Genomic DNA, 16,047 nt, shown 5'->3' with positions numbered 1-16,047 from the left:
TAGAGACATGGATTTACCATGTCGGCCAGGCTGGTCTCAAACTCCTGACCTCAGATAATCCACCTGCCTTGGCCTCCCAAAGTGCTGGGACTACAGGCGTGAGCCACCATGCCCGGCCCCGATTGGCTATATTGATTTAAAAAGACCAAAGAAAGTCCTGGAGATGGTCAGTGGTTATGGTTGCACAATAATATGAATATCATTGATTTGTACATTCGATGATAAACTTTATATCATGGATATCTTATCACAACAAAAAAAATTAAAAAATAAATTTATTATGAAAAAATTTAAATACACACAATAATAGAAAAAATGGTTCAATTAATTTGCATATACCCATCACCCAAATTCAACCATCAACAAGATTTGCTATATTTACTTCATTTATCCTTCTTTTCTCTCTTCTTTATCGTGTGTATATGTGTGTGAAATATTTTAAAGCAAATCCTAGACATTATGTTATTTTACCCCTACATCAGCATTCACCTCTTTAAAAATGTGCCTATCTTCATATGTCATGGTTTAGGGAAAATGTTTAAATTGTGTTTTTACCCTGCTCTCACACCAACACAACAATCAACACAGAAGACTTCTGTAATCCCAAAATAAGAGAATATTTCTTCCCACCAGTAAGCAAGCAAGCAATTTGGCAGCGGACACCAGCTGGGTGTCCTCAATTCCTACACCATCTACCTGGAGATAGCATTGGATCCCAAAGACTGAGGGTTCAGTCCCCAAGACTGGCCCCGTTTCAGACATCAGTCGAAAGTCCGGGCCCCCGGAACCTCTGACTAACCAGCTTCAAATTGGGGTTCCCACAACCCCTTCTTTGGGTTCAATTAATTTGCTGGAGCTCACAGAACTCAGGGAAACACTTTTACTGGCTTATTATAAAGGATATTACAAAGGGTCCAGATGAAGAGCATGTAGGGCCAGCTATAGGGGAAGGGGTCTGGGGCTCCCATGCTCTCCCTGGGGCACCCCCTCCAGGACCCTCCCAGTGTTCACTATCTAGAAGCTCTCCAAACCTAGTCCTCTTGGGTTTTTATGGAAGCTCAGCATTCCTACCCCTAGGGTGCGGGGCAGGATCCTCTCTGGAATGAGAGTCTTTTTTTTTTTTTTTTTTTGACACAGAGTTTTACTCTTCTTGTCCAGGCAAGAGTGCAATGGCGATCTTGGCTCACTGCAACCTCCGCCTCCTGGGTTCAAGAGATTCTCCTGCCTCAGCCTCTCAAGTAGCTGGGATTACAGGCGTGTGCCACCAAACCCAGCTAATTTTATATTTTCAGTAGAGACGAGGTTTCTCCATGTTTCTTCTCTCACCAACCTCAGCTGATCCGCCCGCTTTGGCCTCCCAAAGAGCTGGGATTATAGGCACGAGCCACTGCACCTGATTGGGAATGAGGGTCTTAAGACCCAAGTGAGAAAGGTGGGGAAGACTAGAGTCTTTCGTTGGAGCAGATGAAAAGGGAGCAGGGGAAGGTCAGAGAGATTCTGTTTCCTGAGGCCTGTCCCTGACACCCAGCACACCCAACATTCTAACAAAAGACATTCTGATACGTGCTATGGGAGTTACAAGGTAGGAATCTTGGAGGAAAACTTATATATACTAACACCAGAGTAACCTCATCCTATCATCCCACCCAATACAATGAACTGATGCAAAGAATGCCACCTTTCCGTTAGAGAACTTTAAAATCACAGCTCCATCCCCTTGTAATCACAGTCATATCCTGCCTTTATGCTCTCCACCCAGGCCAAAGTGCAGTGGTGGGCAGTGGCATGCAGTGGCGCAATCACAGCTCACTGCAGCCTGGAACTCCTGAGCTCTAGGGATCCACCCACCTCAGTCTCCCAAGTAGCTGGGACTACAGGCATGCCACCATTCCCAGATAATTTTTTTTTTTTTTCCAGTAAAGACCAGGTCTTGATATGTTGCCCAAGCTGGCCTCGAACTTCTGGGCTCAAGTGATCCTCCTGTCTCGGCCTCCCAAAGTGTTGAAATTACAGGCATGAACTACTATGCCGTTTATTTTGACTTTCTAATGTACCATATACTTATTTATTGTTCTTATTGCTTATCTTCTGATGGCCCTCATTAGACTATAAACTCTACAAGGGCAGGAACCTTTACTTTGTTCACTGATATATCCCTAGACCTAAAACAGTGCCTGGTATATACTGATGGCTCAGTAAATATGGCTGGGCACCATATTTATTGGATAATCCCAGCACTTTGAGAGGTCAAGGTGGGTGGATCACCTGAAGCTAGGAATTCGAGACCAGCTTGACCAACATGGTGAAACCCCGTCTTTACCAAAAATACAAAAGTTAGCCGATGTGGTGGTGCATGCCTGTAATCCCAGCTACTTGGGAGGCTGAGGCAGGAGAATCACTTGAACCCGGGAGATGGAGGCTGCAGTGAGCTGAGATTGCACCACTGCACTCCAATCTGGACAACAGAGCAAGACTCTGTCTCAAAATAAATTAATTAATTAAATTAAATTTTAAAAAAGGAAATGAAATGAAAACAAGAGTAAGAAGGGGCCAAGAGTGAGGTTGGAAATAGAACAGAACTATGAGATCCCCGTACTTACTCAAGACAGGTCACCACTTTGGCTCTGGGCTTTCTAGGGAACGTTGTGTGTTCATCTAACACACATTTATTGTGTGCTCCTTATGTGCCAGGCACTGCACTAGGGACTGGGAGCTATGGCAGACGGCAACATGAATATGATCCCTGCTAGCATTTATCTTTTTAGTGAGGAATGAGGGAGATGAATAATAAACTTTTTTTTTTTTTTTTTTGAGAGAGAGTTTTGCTCCGTCTCCCAGGCTGGAATGTATTGCATGATCTCAGCTCACTGCAACCTCTGCCTCCCGGGTTCAAGTGAGTCTCCTGCCCCAGCCTTCTAAGTAGTTGGGATTACACTACCACTACCACACCCAGCTAATTTTTGTGTTTTTTATTTATTTAGTTTTGAGACAGAGTCTCACTCTGTCACCCAGGCTGGAATGCAATGGCATGATCTCAGCTCACTGCAACCTCCACCCCCTGGGTTCAAGCAATTCTCCTGCCTCAGCCTCCTGAGTAGCTGGGATTACAGGCACCTACCACCTGTCCAGCTAATTTTTGTATTTTTAGTAGAGATGGGGTTTCATCATCTTGGCCAGGTTGATCTTGAACTTCTGACCTCATGATTCACCTGCCTCCGCCTCTCAAAGTGCTGGGATTACAAGTGTGACCCACTGCACCCAGCCAATTTTTGTATTTTTAGTAGGGACAATATTTCATCATGTTGCCCAGTCTGGTTTAGCACTCCGACCTCAGGTGATCCACCTGTCTCTTTTGTTCTCTTTTTTTTTTTTTTTTTTAAAGAAAAAGAGGGAAAAAGAGAAGAAGAGGGAAAAAGAAATATTACTTCATTCCTAAAATGGGTATCAATAATGGCCAATCAATATTTTGTGTGTTTAAAGTGGATAATGTATATTTTGTGTGTTTAAAATGGAGAGCTCTGTTGAGTTTATTTGTTCTGGATCTGAGTTCAAGTCCTGGATATCGTTATCAATTTTCTGTCTCGTTGAATCTAAATCTCATTATGGGTCTTATTTATCTGGGTGTTAAGATCTCTTATTATTACATTAATCCTTTTACCCTTGTATCCTTGTAGCTTTGAAATCTATTTTATAAATTGTGAGAATTGCAACTCCTGCTTTTTATTTATTTATTTTTGCTCTCCGTTTAATTGGTAAGTTTTTTTCCAACCCTTTATTTTGAGTCTTTGTATATCTTTAGATATACTGTTAGATTTTGTCTGTATCTTTTGATTGGAGGGTTTAGTCGATTTAAATTTAGGATTACTGCCATTTGATATTAACTGGCTATTTTATCCTTTCGTTGATGTAAATTCTTATGTTAATGCTCTTTACTTTTTGGTGTATTTTTAGAAAGGCTCATACTGGTTGTTCCTTTCTATGTATAATGCTTCTTTTAGAAGTTCTTGTAAAGCAGGCCTGGTGGTAATAAAATCTCTGAGTACTTGCTTGTTCCTAAAAGATTTTATTTTTCCTTCAATTGTAAAGCTTAGTTTGGCTGGATATGAAATTCTGGGCTGAAAGTTCTGTTCTTTAAGTATATTGAATATTGGCCCCCATTCTCTTCTAGCTTGTAGGGTTTCTGCTGAGAGATCTGCTGTAAGCCTAATAGGCTTCCCTTTATAGGTAACCTGATCTTTCCCTCTGGCTGCCCTTAATATTTTCTCCTTCGTTTCAACCCTGGTGAATCTAACAATTATGTGCCTTGGGTTGGTCTTCTTGAGGAATATCTTTGTGGTGTTCTCTATATTGCCTGGGGTTGAATAGTGTGCTGCTTTGCTAAATTAGGAAAATTTTTCTGGATAATATCCTGAAGAATATTTTCCAACTTGAATTCATTCTCTCCATCACATTCAGGTACACCAATCAAACGTATATTAGGTCTTTTCACATAGTCCCATATTTCTTGGAGACTTTGCTCATTCCTTTTTATCCTTTTTTCTCTATTCTTGTCTTGTCGTTTTATTTCATTGAGTTGGTCTTCGACCTCTGATATCCTTTCTTCTGCTTGATAGATTCGGCTATTTAAGCTTGTACATATTTCACTAAGTTCTCGTGTTGTATTTTTCAACTCCGTAAGTTCATTTGTATTCCTCTCTATATTGTCTATTCTTTTCATCATTTCATCGAACCTTTTTTCAAAGTTCTTAGTTTCTTTACATTGGGTTAGAACGAGTTCCTTTAACTCCCAGAAGTTTCTCATCATCCACCTTTTAAAGCCTATTTCAGATAATGGAACACAGTCTTTTTCCATCAGGACTTGTTCTGCTGCTGATGAGTCCTTTTCCATCAGGGCTTGTTCCGTTGCTGATGGGTTCTGATTTTGAGTATACTCGGCCTTCTTAGGCTGTTTTTTCCCCTTCATTGTAGATGAACCGCCTTTCTAATTAGGTTTCTGAGTCGTCCGATTTATTGATTCCCAGTGCTGGGATCCGAGCAACACACTGTGGCGGCCTAAATAGCAGCGATAAGACTGATGGTGCTCTTCTGCCCGGGAATCTCTGGTCTGGCTTCCCTCTTGAGTCCGCAACAAGTGGCTCTGATTTCCCGGAGCTCCAAACTCCGGTCAGTAGGGGTAGCAGTCCCGTTGGCTCTGCATGAAGAGCTGCTGCGCCGAGGCGCCGGCAAAACCGCTGCGGCGGCCACAAGAGTCGTGCTGGCGACCGGTGGGGCTCCTCCACTGGGAATCAGCTGATCCGTGAGTGACGAAAATTTGTCTAAAAGCGTGGCGTCCTCTCGTTCTCTGAGCTTTCACTGGGAGCTACAATCCTGAGCTGTTAGTGATCGGCCATCTTGGATCGGTCTCCTCTCCTGTCTCAGCCTCCCAAAATGCTGGGATTACAAGCACGAGCCACTGTGCCTGGCCTCAAATAATAAACTCTTAATCAAATAAATAAATACTGTAAATCCACGCAGTAATCAATGCTGGGAGGCTTATGAAACACTGGCAATAGACTTGGTGAGTGCTGGTTAGCAAGGGTGATCAGGGAAGGCTTCTCTGAGTGTTAGAGTAGGTAGTCAGGCAGACATAAGCTGGGCAGGAGAGGGCCCTCCACCAGGAATGTCAGGTACCCATCAGGTAATGGTCAAGCACTTATTAAACTGTCTAAAATAGTAATTGGTTGCAGCTGGCGCCAGGGAAAGGCCGTCTCACAGTAGTTAGAAAACACCTGAAACTGGTGATCAGCAGCTTCCTGATAAGATCTCAGGAGTTGGGCAAGCAGGCTCCAGCATGAGCACTAACAGGCAAAATGGTGGCATTTAACTGGTATATGACCTTTCTCTAGGAATGCAGGACTGGTAAGGGAAAAACGCCTCAAGTGAGTGGGTGTACAACTTCAGTAAGCACACTGCACATGCGGCCCCTCCCAAGTGCCGGCCGGCCACTGCGCAAATGAGCAGCCTACCCCACGGGATGAATCGGGAGAAGAGACGCAAGACTCCAGAAGCATGCCGGCCACGTCAAAGGTCAAACCGTGCACTTGATCTCTCAGGACGCCTGCCTGGCCCTCTTCCAGGTGTACTTTACTTTCTGTCATTCCTGCTCCGAAACTGTTTAATAAACTTTCACTCCTGCTCTAAGACTTGCCTCGGCCTCTCTTTCTGCCTTATGCCCCTCAGTCAAATTCTTTCTTCTGAGGAGGCAAGAACTGAGGTTGCTGCAGACCTCTATGGATTTGCCACTGCTGACATGAGGAGGTGACATGAGAGATGGAGTTGTCTGAGTTGTGGCTCCCAAAACACATGTCCACCAGGAACCTCAGAATGTGACCTTTTTTGGAATAAGAGTCTTCGCAGATGTGATTAAGGTAAAGGACCTCAAATTGAGATCATGCTAGATTAGTATGGGCTCTAAATCCAATGGGAAATATCCTTACAACAGACAGAAAAGGAGAAGACTATGTGAAAATAGAGGCAGAGATCAGAAGCCCCAAGCCCAGCAATGCCAAGGGCTGCCAGCACCCTCCAGAAGCCAGGAGACAGGCAAGGAACAGATTCTCCCTCAGAGTCTGCAGAAGAAACTAACCCTGCCAACACCTTGATTTTGGATTTGTGGCCTTCAGAACTGTGAGAGTAGATTTCCGTTGCATGAAACCACCAAATGATACCTGGCAATACTATGATCATGAAGGTGATTTTCCCAGGACAAGGCTTATCCACTGTACTCTGGATGTGTTGACCCCTGCAATTTCCCCAAATATGGGAAACTCGACTGCATAATTTGTGGCAGTGGGGGACTGTGTTCGCACTTTCCCCTGGTTAAAGAAAAAAAAAACCACCAGTGTGTGGTCATTTGTTATGGCAGCCCTCGGAAGAGGGCTTAATGCAAAACCTGAACGATGAGAAGACGCTGGCTCTAGGAGGATCTGGTCATAGAGTCTTCCAGGTAGAGGGAACACATGCAAAGGCCCTGGGATTAATTACATCAGTGGTTCTCAGTCCTGGCTGTGCATTGGAACGCCAGGGATTTTTTTTTTTTTTTTTTTTGGGAAGACAAGTTCTCATTCTGTCACTGAGGCTGAAGAGCAGAGCCATGATCACCGCTCATTGCAGCCTCACTCTTGAGCAGGAGGCTCAAGCAATCCTCCTGCCTTAGCTCCCCAATAGCTGGGACTACAAGTATGTGCACCATGCCCAGCTAAGTTCTGTATTTTTTGTAGAGACAGGGTTTTACCATGTTGCCCAGACTGGTCTCGAACTCCCAGGCTCAAGCTATTCACCCACCTCAGTCTTCCAAAGTGCTGTGATTACAGGCATGAATTACTGCACCTGGCACACCAGAAATTTTTTTTTTTTTTTTTTTTTTTTGAGACAAGATCTCACTCTGTTGCTCAGGCTGCAGTGCAGTGGCAGGATGTTGGCTCACTGCAACATCTGCCTCCCAGGTTCAAGCGATTCTCATGCCTCAACCTCCCAAGGAGCTGGGACTACAGGTGCCTGCTAGTACACCTGGCTAATTTTGTATTTTAAGTAGAAACGGGGTTTCTCCATGTTGGCCAGGCTGGTCTCAAACTCCTAACTTTAAGTGATCCACCTGCCTCGGCCTCCCAAAGAGCTGGGATCACAGGCATGAGCCCCCATGCTCAGCCCAGAAATTTTTTTAAAAGCTCCTGATTGCACGCCTGTAGTCCCACCTACTCGGGAGGCTGAGGCAGGAGAATTGCTTGAACCCAGGAGGCAGAGGTTGCGGTGAGCCGAGATCATGCCATTGTACTCCAGTCTGGGTAACAACAGCGAAACTCCGTCTCAAAGAAGAAAAAAAAAAGCTCTTGATGAGGCTGGGCATGGTGGCTCACACCTGTAATCCAAGCACTTTGGAGGCCAAGGCGGGTGGATCACCTGAGGTCGGGAGTTCAAGACCAGCCTGACCAACATGGTGAAACCCCGTCTTTAAAAAAAAAAAAAAAAAGCTCCTGATGCTCAGCTCTACCCCAAAACAACTAAATTGAAATTTTAGTATTTTTTTTTTTAAAGCTTTCCAGGTAAATCTAACATACAGCCAGGAGTCTACTGCTGAGTTCCCGGATTCACAATCTCCTTAAGGCAAAATCAGTGCATTAAAAAACACTGTTATGCAGGTCGTGGCTCAATCCTGTAATGCCAGCACTTTGGGAAGCCAAGGTGGGCAAATCTCCTGAGGTCACTAAAAATACAAAATGTAGCTGGGCATGGTGGCACACACGTGTAATCCCAGCTATTTGGGAGGCTGAGGAAGGAGAATTGCTTGAACCCAGGAGGCAGAGGTGGCAGTGGGCTGAGATTGTACCACTGCACTCCAGCCTGGGTGACAGAGTGAGACAGTCTCAAAAAACAAACAAAAAAACAAAAACTATTAAATTAGTTTAAAAAGAGAGAGAGAGAGTCTTGCTCTGTCACTGAGGCTGGAATGCTGTGGTGCACTCTCGGCTAACTGCCACCTTTGTCTCCAGGGCTCAAGTGATCCTCCTGTCTCATCCTCCTGAGTAGCTGGGACCACAGGCCCAACTAATTTTTGTAGATGGTGTTTCACCATGTTGCCCAGATGGTCTTGAACTCCTGAGCTCAAGTGATCCACCCCACTTTGTAGCCTCCCAAAATGCTACAATTACAGGCCCAAACCCAATTTCCATTGGCAGCACATGCTCACTGCATGTAGCAGGTGTCTGGGAAACACATTCTGGCAGGTGCCCAAGAAGAGGAGAACATGGATGTTGATGAATACCTTGGGTTTTGCCAGACTATTGCCATTAGAATTCTGTTTTTCAGAAGAAACTAAGGACTATGGTCCTGGGACTAATAAGTGGAGGAGCCAGGGATTGAACCCATGTCTCTTTGACCCAGAGCCACCGACTTACCTGTAGACCCAGAGCCTCATGAGCTGGTGGTGATTCTGGAGCACCTGGCATTTGCCCTTTGCCACCTGTGGCTATGTCACATTATTTATACCCTGTCCTTTTCTGGACAATATCTCTCTAGCATATTTCCCCTCCAGAAGGTGAAAGGCACAGTCTTCACTCTAATCAATATATATATATATATTTTTTTGAGACAGAGTCTTGCTTTGTCACCCAGGCTGGAGTGCAGTGGTGTAACCCTGGCTCACTGTAACCTCCACCTCCTAGGTTCAAGCAATTCTCCAGCCTCGGCCTCCCTAGTAGCTGGGATTACAGGCGTGTGCTACCATGCTAATTTTTGTATTTTTAGTAGAGACAGCATTTTACCATGTTGAACGGCTGATCTCGAACTCCTAATGTTGGGTGATCAGCCTGCCTCAGCCTCCTAAAGTGCTGGGATTACAGGCGTGAGCCACCGAGCCTGGCCTCTAATGAAGTCTTTAATGAGGACCAGCATCTGGTAGGAGTGAGAAGCAGCATCTTTCTATCACCCACCCCACCATCAGAATTTTGCTCCTGTAGTCCTGGGTCTTGTGGGGAGCCTGGAAACCCTCATGCTCTGTCTCCTAACGGGAGAGAGCAGAAAGCCCACCCCAGGACCTTATGCAGGGCCTGGGCAAACCCAAAGATCACCTTGAATCTGCCAGAGGAGAGCAGATGGCTGTCATCAGGATGGAGGCAGAAAACCCTGAGGGTGCTGGAGGGTGGAAGTCAGATGGACCCAGCAGGAGACCCAGGCCTGGGGTCACCTAAAATAGAAATATAAAAAGGGCCAATATGTAGTAGACATGCCATGGGCCAGGCCCTTTATATGGGTTGTCTGGTTCAATACTCATGACAACCAAATCAGTGTCATGACATTATCACCCCCATTTCACAGATGGGGAATTGGAAGCACACAAGGAGGCTGTGTCACTTGCCCAAGGTCAGGTAGCTGGAAATAGGCACCATTGGGACCTGAGCCCTGACCTGTCTCAGCTGAAACTCGAAGTTCTTATATATTCCATGGATACTACCATCTCCCTGGGACTGGGACTGGGCCTGAGCCCAGGCAGGGGAAGAGCCAGGAAGACACAAGCATGCCCTAGATGGTCCTGCCTCTGTGAATAATGCAGACAACTACAGGCTGAGGGCATGGACCTTGCCAGGTCCTACCTGATTCTGTGGCCTGGAAAGTCACTCCCTACTGTTGACCCTCTGGCACATGGAGCAACTTTATTTTTTTTGCCCTAGCACTCAAGAGAAAAATGATTAGGAGAAACCTTGGTGTGGGGCTCAGGAAACAGGGACCCACATTCTAAGCTTCCATACCCCCACCTCACCCCCATCCCAGCCTTCCCTCTTATGGCTCCTAGTTCTCTTTGGGGGCAGTTCTTGGTACCAGAATATGTGCTCAACAAATGGATGTGTTAACAAAAGAAAGAGGCAGAGCACCGTGGCTCATGCCTACGATCCCAGCACTTTGGGAGGCTGAGGCAGGAGGATTGCTTGAGACCAGGAATTCAAGACCAGGCTTGGCAACATGCAAGATCCTGTCTCTACAAAAATTTTAAAAATTAGCCAGGCATGGCGGCGTGCACCTGTAGTCTCAGCTATTCAGGAAGGAGGCTGAGACAGGAGGATGGCTTGAACCCAAGAGTTTGAGACTGCAGTGAGCTATAATTGCACCATCTTACTCCATCCTGGGTGACAGAGTAGGACTCTGTCAAGAAAGAAAGAGGTAAAGAGAGAAAGGGAAGGAAGGGAAGGAAGAAAGGAGGGAAGGGAGGGAAGGAGGGAGGGAGGGAAGAAGGGAGGGAGGGGAAGAGATATGGTCTTTGCTTTCACCAGTTTTTTATTTTGTTTTGTTTTGTTTCGTTTTCTTGAGACAGAATGTTGCTCTGTAACCCAGGCTGGAGTGCAGTGGCATGGATGCAGCTCATTGTAACCTCCGACTCCCAGGTTCAAGCAATTCTCCTGCCTCAGCCTCCTAAGTAGGTGAGATTACAGGTGCCTGCCACCACACCTAGCTAATTTTTGTATTTTTAGTAGAGATGGGGTTTCACCATGTTGGCCAGGATGGTCTCAAACTCCTGCCCTCAAGTGGTCTGCTACCTCAGCCTCCCAAAGTGCTGGGATTACAGGCATGAGCCACCGAGCCTGGCCCTAAAAAAATCTTGGTTTGGCCGGGTGCAGTGGCTCATGCCTGTAATCCCAGCACTTTGGGAGGCCAAGGCGGGTGGATCACGAGGTCAGGAGTTCGAGACTAGCCTGATCAACATGGTGAAACCTCGTCTCTACTAAAAATACAAAAATTAGCTGGGCGTGGATGGCACGCACCTCTAATCCCAGCTACTTAGGAGGCTGAGGCAGGAGAATCGCTTGAACCCAGGAAGCAGAGGTTGCAGTGAGCTGAGATTGTGCCACTGCACTCCAGCTTGGGAGACAGAGCGAGACTCTGTCTCAAAAAAAAAAAAAAAAAAAAATATATATATATATATATATATATAAATATAAATATATATATAAATATATATATATAGATATATATATAGATATATATCTTGGTTCACTTATTTCACCACAGTTTTCTTCTTCTTCTTTTTATTTTTTATTTTTATTTCTTCATAGTTTTATTCTTATGTACACGTAGATGATATGTTATATGATAAAAGAATTTTCTCAGTGAGAAGAAAAAAAACATCATCCTAAGTGACAAGAGCTTTCTATCAGTCTTTTTATTTCTTGGTGTCACATAAGATGGTGTGTTCTTGTGATCAGTAACATGTTAGAGTCAAACATGGCATGTCATGAGTATCCAGCTACCAAGAATGAGAAGAGCTAGCAAGCGCTGGGTTCTTCAGACAAAGAGCTCTAACCTAGGAAGTGACTACTCACATGTCATTACTAGTCCCATTTTACCAGTGGGAGGACTAAGGCTCAGAAAGGTCAAGGAACTTCCCCAAGGTCACCCAGAGAGTGAAAAGTAGAGCTGAGACCTGACCAGCAGCTGTCAATCCTGCCACGGCATGAGTGCCAACCACCAGCCCACCTGCCTTCCACTCAGCGAGTGAACAGAAATACCGGAGCTATCATTTTCATTTTCTAAACCTGGTGTGTGTGGGGGTGATTTTCTCAGCCTGTCAGTGTTTACTAAGCACGCACTGTGTCTGGTGAGGGCTGCTCTCTGATGCCTCGTTGCTATCCCCTCATCTGTGGAGGGCAGAAGGGCACAGGGCCTAGCTGGTTCCTTCCCACCCTTTTATACACCTGGAATCCCTCCAGGAGGACAGAGTCCTCAAAGCCGAATTACCTCCCAAAGGCCTACCTTTCTATTGTTGAACTGGGGATTAAGTGGCAACATGAATTTTGGCAGGGACAGAAACATTTAAACCACAGCACCCCCTAAAGCATGCGTCAGGTATCATCAGCCCTGTTTTATGCAGAAGTCCAAGCCCCGAGAGGTTAAGAAAATCTGCCTGAGGTCACACAGCTTAGACATAGCAGGGTCAGGATTCTAACCCAGGTTCAGAGCTGGCTTGGTGAGAAAGATGATGCCAACCATGACGACCTTGGAGGAATCCATCGGAAGGAGTCTGAGGGCATGGCAGGACCCCCGCAGAAGCAGGTCCTTGCATGGGTACATTGGCTGGAAAGGAAAACACCAGAAAGAAGGAGCAGGAAACCACTGGGGGTTGCCGAATGTGCTCCCATCGGACCCGGCCCTCCCAGTGCCCACTGCCCACATTTCAGCAGGCAGTGTTGCAGCAGGCAGCTAGGCAGACATGAGCACAGCAGGAGAGGCCCCCACCACGAATGTCAGGAGATCATCCCGCGATGGTCAGGCAGCTGTCTCTCTAAGTGACTGCTTGCAGGTGATGCCAGAGAAAGGCAGTCTCCCAACAGATAGGTGCACCTGAACCTGGTGAGCAGCAGCTTCCAGATAGGATCGCAGGAGTTGAAAGAGTGGGCTCAAGCATGCGCACTAAGAGTCAAAAGAGTGGAGTTTGAGTGGTGTATGACCACCCTTCCTGTAGGAACCCTTGGCTGGTAAGGGAAAAATGACTCAAGTGAGCATGCGTACAACCCCAGTAAACACACTGCATGCAGCCCTGCCCAAGTGCTGGCAGGCCACTGCGCATGTGGAATGCCAACGTATACTACCCCCAGGTCAAAAGTCAGAGTGTGCACTTGATCTCTCAAGTCGCCCACTTGGCCCTCTTCCAAGTGTACTTTACTTTCTTTTGTTCCTGCTCTAAAGCTATTTAATAAACTTTCACTCCTGTTCCTAAACTTGCCTTGGTCTCTCATTCTGCCTTATGCCCCTCGGTGGAATTCTTTCTTCTGAGGTGGCAAGAATTGAAGTTGCTGCAGACTCTTATGGATTCACCATCGCTAACATACTTTGGTGCCACGTGACTCGGATACGGTCCGCTGCTAACAGCACCTGCTTTGTCTGAGTGGCCAGGGTCCTCTCTGTGCCACACTGCAGGCTTCGCATGCCCTGGAATTAACACCCCTCTACCTCAGGGGCTTCCAGTGTGCCCCCTTGTCTGTCTGTCTGTCTGGGCAACGCGGAGATGCATGTTCCATTCTTCCCCAGGGCTCCCCTGTGGGATCAAGCCCCAGCTGCCCACAGTGTTAGCCTGCTCATGAGCACACTTTGCATTGGCTGCCTTCTCTCCCCGTCTCACTTCCACACTCCTCCTGAGATCCTCGTCTCAGAATCTGCTTCTGGGATTGCCTAAACCAATATATATATATTTGAGACAGAGTCTCGCTCTGTCGCCCAGGCTGGAGTGCAATGGGTGATCTCGGCTCACCGCAACCTCCGCCTCCCTGGTTCAAGTGATTCTCCTGCTTTAGCCTCCCGTGTAGCTGGGATTACAGGCGCCCGCCACCACGTCCGGCTAATTTTTGCTTTTTTTCAGTAGAGATGAGGTTTCACCATGTTGGTCAGGCTGGTCTCAAACCCCTGACCTCAGGTGACCCGCCCGCCTTGGCCTTCCAAAGGGCTGGGATTACAGGCATGAGCCACCGCGCCCGGGCCTAAACTCATAGTTCTCAACCACGGGTGATTTTGTCCCGCAGGGACATATGGCAAGGTCTGGAGACATTTTTGATGGTCACAATGGAAAAGGGAGGAGTTGCTACTGGTTTTTAGTGGGTAGAGGCCAGGGGTGCTGCTAAACACCCTACAGTGCAGAGGACAGCATCCCCCTCCCCAACAGCAAGTAATGATCAGCCCAAATATCAATAGTGCTGAGGTTCAACATCCCCGACCTAAACTAAGACACTGAGTGGCTCCTTTCTGGTGATGAACCTCTAGCATTCTTGGCCTGACAGGAATGGCTTAGCAGAGCCTGGGTGTGGAAAAGCTGGCTAGATGAGGAGCCTGACCCTGGATGGTTGGGGTCTCATGGCTTTTGCCTGCCTCCACCTCTTTCCCTTCCATCTCCACCTAATCCAAGTGGGGCGGCTGGTTCCGCCCCACAGCAAGATCCACTGAGAGGATAGGTAGGCCTGCTGGCTTGGCCAATAGCAAACTCCCTCTCCAGACCATGGTGATTGGTTCAGGGATGGCAGGTGACTCAAAATAAACCAGTTAGGACTTCCTTTGAGACTTCGGCAGAGACTTTCCTCTAGGGCCAGAGCCAGAGGAATGTGGGCCTGGGGAATCTAATGGACACCTTGGTAGCCATGGAAGAAGCAACATCCCAGCTGACTAATCAATGCTGAGGGGTAGAGTCTTTCCACATGAGTCAGAAACTTCCCTTTTTTGGAATTGCTTTGCTGTCTTGACTAATAGGGTCTCTCCCATTGAGCTGGGAATTTCCTATTCTTTTCTCCCCGAGCACCACACCCTGCTCCCCATTAAGAGGCTGGAATAGGAGCCTGCCCAACTGCTCATTTACAAACTCGGGTTACTCACTTTATATCCGGCCGTGGAGAACACCGATCCAGCCTCTCGTCCCTTCCTGCAGGTGATGGAACTGTGGCTGAGGAGAAACCATTTCCATCTTGGTAGAATCTCTGGGGCAGTGGTTGGTGTTGGTTTGGGCTCCTTTGAACACCCTACGTAAGCTCTGCACAGCTTCCAGGGGACTCACAACCCTACTGAAGCCACCCCCTGCCCGGCCCTGTCCTCTCTCTCTCTTTTGGCTTTTCAAGGGAGTGAATTACGAGTTTTGGACTGAGCTTGAATCCTGATCTGTCACTTCCTAGCTGAGTGAACCTGAGCAATTTACTTCCTCTCTCTGAGCCTCAGTTTCCTCTTCTGCAAAATGTGGACAGTGATAACACCCACGATGAGCCCTGAGGGTTGTCGTTACCAGGGTCAAGATGAAAGGAGACAGGCAAAGCACTCATTCTAATGTCTGGCACATTTGGGGAATAATAATATTCTGGAAGTGTTTTCTGCTTGAAAAGTAAAGAAGGAGGAGACGCCCTGGGGCGAGGAATCCTCCTTCTGCAGCCAGCTATCAGGAGGCGGGTGTGGAGGCTGGACACACTCCCACGGCAGCCTCCCAGCGGCTGGCCTGTGGGTGATGGGCGGTGCAGGACCTGGTGTTTGTGGGCTCCCACAGGCACTCCCAGCCCCCCACCGTGGTGAATCAACCACACTCCTTAAGCTGTAGCAAAACCAAGTCACTTCCTGGCGGCCCCAAACAAAGGTCTAGAACCCACATTCCAGGAACTGGCCCCTTATCATTTCTCAGGCCTGATAAGGGCAGGAGGGTCTGAGTAAGCCAGAAGTAGCTCTTGCAGGACTATCCCCTGGCCTTCTGCCCATACCCCGGCCGGCCTTGGAGGTTCAGGACCTCCCCTTCTCACGGCACCCCCGCAGGCATGCTGTCCCCTGTGCCCACCATGCAGCCCCTGCACCATCTCCAGAAGAAACCAGTTAAAGGCTCTCTGCCAGGAGCAGCAGGCCATGAAGTGGGCACTCCCCAGAGCTTATCAGATGGGCAGGCTCTTGTGGGCCCCAGGAAGTGGGCCAGAGGATAGAAACAGAATGAGGAAGGAGGGGCGGAGAAAAGGTGAAAGGAGGATTAGTGCCACGCCCTCCCCTGAAGGCCCCACAGGAAGGCTCTGG

At 47.3% G+C, this 16,047-nt stretch overlaps 1 non-coding gene across 1 annotated transcript; it reads left to right on the top strand.

Moving 5' to 3' along the window:
* The first annotated feature begins 6,699 nt into the window (after positions 1-6,699).
* LOC118148241 (U1 spliceosomal RNA) lies at positions 6,700-6,857 on the top strand. Its single transcript, XR_004735003.1, has one exon. It is a non-coding gene; the product is annotated as a U1 spliceosomal RNA (small nuclear RNA).
* Positions 6,858-16,047: the final 9,190 nt, after the last annotated feature.

The sequence above is a fragment of the Callithrix jacchus genome, chromosome 15 (genome assembly GCF_049354715.1).
Source record: "Callithrix jacchus isolate 240 chromosome 15, calJac240_pri, whole genome shotgun sequence".
NCBI classification, from domain to species: Eukaryota; Metazoa; Chordata; class Mammalia; order Primates; family Cebidae; genus Callithrix; species Callithrix jacchus.
The sequence above is the reverse complement of the archived record's forward strand: the minus strand, read 5'-3'. Positions and strand labels throughout refer to the sequence as shown.